We start from the raw sequence: 4,701 nt of genomic DNA on the forward strand, positions 1-4,701 counted from the left end.
TATCACGGACCAGCAGGTTGCCACTGAGAAGCTTTAAAAACCACACACATCTCATCCCTGCATGCTACTGGTCCATCGCCAACCAATTCAGGTGAGACAGCTGCTGAGGCTGTTGCCATGGAAGTGCATTGCCCTGGAAAAAGAACGGTTGCTCCAGGAAGCTTGGTAATGCTCAGAAGATTATTATTGGCTTGACATGCCTGGGCTCCCCAAACAGGAAAACCATAGGACTCATGGGCCTATTATTTGCCCCATCCCAATAAGAATCAGAATTTATAAACAGAAAGGTGTTTCTTCAGGGTACATCAAGGACCAGTTGACCCCAATGGCAGGTATATGGACATAAATGCAAGGAGGTCTGGGAGGCTCCATGATGCAATGATCTTTTGGAATTCTCCTCCATTTACCTTACCAGAGAAAACAACCTTACCTGTTGTCCCTAGGATCACTATGGACATTAACAATGTGCACACTGCTCTGGTTATCCCAGGAGACCAAGCTTGTCCTCTGGTCCACAAAGCCATTCACATGCAGCATGGAGTGGTGGGAGGAACGGTTTCACTACCACCTCAGGAGCTGCCAAATGGTAGTGAATTGTGCATTTGACTATCTGAAAGGAACATGTTGCTGCTGCTGGTGGAACAGGTTGGAAGCAGCCAAGAAAAGCCTGCCAAAGATTACAGCAGCATGGTTTATTTTGCGTAGTATTTGTGAGAGCGAGGGGGAAAGCCTTAAGGATGAGTGTGAGGCCGAGGTGCAGTGACTGACTCAGTGACCTAAGTAGTCTGCAAGGCATTCCGTAGAAAATGGAAACCAGATAGGCAGTAGTGTCTGGGGTGCCTATTGCTCTTATATTGAGTCTGTCTGAAATTGTGCAGCTGTGTATGCAGCTGTTAACACATGGAGTGGGAGTGGGATGTTTTGTGAGCTTATGGGCAGTTTTGTGAGCTTATGGGCAGCTTATGCAATATTGTGGCAATCCTTATTTCACCACCTACCTTTGACTAGATGCAATTGTAAAACCTTATGCATTAGGTGTATGGAACCTCTTCCTTAGGGGTATGGAATAGTTTCCCTGCAAGGAGAGATTTAAAAGATCGGGACTATTCGGTTTAGAAAACAGACGACTGTGACAGTGGTCTGTAGAATTATGAATAGTGTGGGGAAAGTGAACAGGCTGCAGGTTTAAAACAAATAAAATGAAGTATGTCACACAACACACCATCAACCTGTGGAACTCATTGCCAGGGGATGTTATGAAGGCCTGAGTTAAAAAAATTAGATAAGATCATGGAGGATAGGTCCATCAATGACTATTAGCCATAGGGCTCCATGCTTTGGGTGTCCCTAAAAGCTCTGACTACCAGAAATTGGGACTGAGGATGGACCACTTGATAATTTTCCTATCCTGTTTATCTGGCACTGGCCACTATTGGAAAACAGGCTACAGAGCTAGATGGACTACTGGTTTGACCCAGTATGGCAATTTTTCTGTCTTTATTTAAAACAATGATTTTCGATGTAAAATGCATTGACGACGTCTCATGAATAAAGTTTTCAAAGTTTTTATTATTAAACACAAATAATCTTGAAATGAAACCGCACTGAAACAATAGGGTTTTTTTTATTATGAAACAAAATAATCACCTAACACCTACGAAAGAAATGTTTAAAACACTCAAAGTGGTGCAGTGGAGAGCACATGGGTGGAGAGTGGAGGGGCGTGCTTAAAGTCACGACGCCTCTGCCTCTTTTTTCACAGGCTTCTGGTGTTGAGTGGAAAAATTACCAGGGTGCAAGTGGGCTTATGAGCTCTCTGCTCCTATGTGTAGCTGTTCTCATTGCCTAGAGCTTGGGGTTGTGAAAAGTATGGCCTCTAGGAGCACTGCTGGGGGAGGAGGGTACAGCAGGCAGGAGATACTGTATTGCGCAGGATCTGCATAATATGGCAGGGTGATGGTTTATAGCACTGCATTGCCTGCTACAGTAACAGCAACATGTGCAAAAGCCGAGCACTTCCCTCTGCACTGCCTCTGGATCTCCCAGCTTTTTTAATTTTACTTTTTACCATGCCAATGCCCTCCACGGCAACCGTCTTGCTGGCCTCAGCCATTCCCAAAGATTTTCTCCCTGTCTGTTTCTTTCTCCATCCTTGTTCTCCCACACTGCCTCCACCTTCCTTTATTTGGGATTTTTTTTTGACTCGGCCATGACCTCAGTGAACATTTCAGCCTGAGTTTACCATTAGGCATTGGAGGCTGTGCAGAACTTGGTTTTAGGGGGAGGTGGGAATTCTGTTGCTGGTTTGGCTTTGCAGTTTTGGAATGACTACAGCTACACTACGAACTTTTTCCAGAAGAGGTTTTTGTACAAACCTCTTCCAGTGTGCATCTCATTTGCATATCTCAAACTCATTTGCATAGTCTTCCGATCCTTTTTATGGAAGAGGCTTTTGCACAAAAAAGCACTGTGTAGTTGGCGTCTTTTTGCGCAAGAAAACCTTTTTGCGCAAAATCCCTTCTTCCTCATTTTGATGAAATTTTGTTTAAAACATTGAAATGAAGCATTTTGATAAACATTCTATTCCTTGACACTGACATTTTATAGTACGCATTACTATATATAGGTTTTAAACATTGTTTAGCAGGAAAATATTCTTTCCAGCTCAGAAAAATAAATGTCAAAAAGTCAAAATTTCTCATAGAATGGAAATTGTTTGAACTAGCACTACACACAGCTAATGGGCAGGGAGAGGGCTTTTCATATGAATTTAAGCTAGTTACTACAAGGCAACAGCTGCTAGAAAACTCATGCCTGCTTTGAATGCAGTAGACCACACAAGCCAAGCGGTTGCCAATGAACCAACATTGTACTGCATTGCAAAACAATGGTCCATCAAGCATGAAAATAATTAATGAAATCAAGGATCAGCTGGATCTAACTGCTGATATCTTCAGATGTTTTTTGAGCAAAGATGTTGTTGCACAGGTATCTTCTCATGATGGAAATAAGGCACAGGATACAAAAGACCAAGGTAGGATATAAAAGACCAAGCTATATATAGAGATGGAGAACAAAGAGTACACGATTCAGGAAACAATATAATCACTGCAGGAGCATTGCTAACACTGCTTGCTACTAGGAAGTGGTGTCAGTTGCAGATAACAGTGCCCGCACCTTGAAGTGCATCACTAAGTTCCTGCCAAAAAAATTACCATCTCAGTAGACAAAAAGTGGAAGAACAGAAGAATTGTTTGATCTCCATTTTAAACAAGGAACAAAAGTAGAGGGAAAAAATAAGTGATTTGCTCAGTCACACAAGATCTGTTCAGATCTTCAAGTACCAGTCACAATGCACTTTATTGCCAATATAATCCTGCTGCTCTACTGGTACCGTCTGGCAGCTGAAAGTGCCAGGCAAATGGCAATTATACCTGACAGAAGGCATGTTAGCAAACTGTTGGGGGTATAGAAGTAGTGACACGTAGCAGATAAAAGCAGAAGTAGATGTCTTTGCCAGTAATAGTTCTCTTCTACCTCAATAGCAAATGGAAATGCCTCAGGCTCATTACTTTAAGAACTATAGTGGTTGAGTTTTGGGATGAGCTATGGCATTTAGGGCTGACAGGGAGTTAAAAATTCCCATAGGGTAAACTGAACTGCCACTCCTTTTACTAGGGAAATGATATAACATGAAGGGGAAGAAAGTGAGACACATAATAGGAAGAAAAGGAGGCATGTAAAAAATAGTTTGCAAATGTAACCACGTAACCCCTAGCAGTGACATGCGCTGTGGGCTCTGCAGTAAAGCTTAAACAAGCTTTATGCTGCAGAGCTTGCAGCAAAACTTCCCCAGGGCTGTGTCCAGACTCAGGGTTTTTTTCCGAAAAAGTAGCCTTTCTCCGAAAAAACTTCACCTGAGTCTAGACTGCAGCCACGTTCTTTCGAAATTAAATCGAAAGAATGCGGCTTTTCTTTCGACGGTGGTAAACCTCATTTTACGAGGAAGAACACTTTTTCGAAAGTGCTCTTTCGAAAAAAGGTGTTCTTGAATGCAAACAGGGGTTTTTCAAAAGAGAGCATCCAGACTGCCTTTCGAAAAAGCGGCTTGCTTTTTCGAAAGTTCCACTTGCAGTCTAGATGCTCTTTTTCGAAAGAGGCTTTTTCAAAAGTATCTTTCGAAAAAGCCTCTTTCGAAAGAGGCTTGTAGTCTAGATATAGCCCAGGTGTGGGACAGACAGCCCCTGGCAGCACTGCTTCTGGGAAGCCAGCATGTAGCTTGCGGTGGGGGAAAGAGGAAGAATGGACAGGCCTGCCACGGACAGGGGCTGCTCTGGCCAGGGCTGGAGCAGCCCTCTGCCTGGGGTGAGTGGGGAGCTTCTCCAGCCCCTACCAGTTAACTGGAACTTAGGGTTACTAGGTAGCTTCAAAAAAAATACTGGACACACTTGATCTCAGATGGGGAAGGGGACCGGCCAGCAGGAAGCAGGGCTAGCCAGGAGTGGGTTGGGGGCAGCGAGGCTGGGGGCAGCAGGGCTGGCTGGGAGGAGGTCGTGGGGAACGGGGAGAACTGGCCAGTGGGGAGCAGGGCTGGCCGGGAGGGTTTCAGGTGGAGTGGAACGGACCCCGGGGGGAGACGGGCAGGGGGAAGAACCAGCCAGCAGGGCTGGCCCGGGCACATGCAGATCCCAGGGTGCTGCC

The sequence above is a fragment of the Pelodiscus sinensis genome, chromosome 7 (assembly GCF_049634645.1).
Source record: "Pelodiscus sinensis isolate JC-2024 chromosome 7, ASM4963464v1, whole genome shotgun sequence".
Classification (NCBI taxonomy): domain Eukaryota; kingdom Metazoa; phylum Chordata; order Testudines; family Trionychidae; genus Pelodiscus; species Pelodiscus sinensis.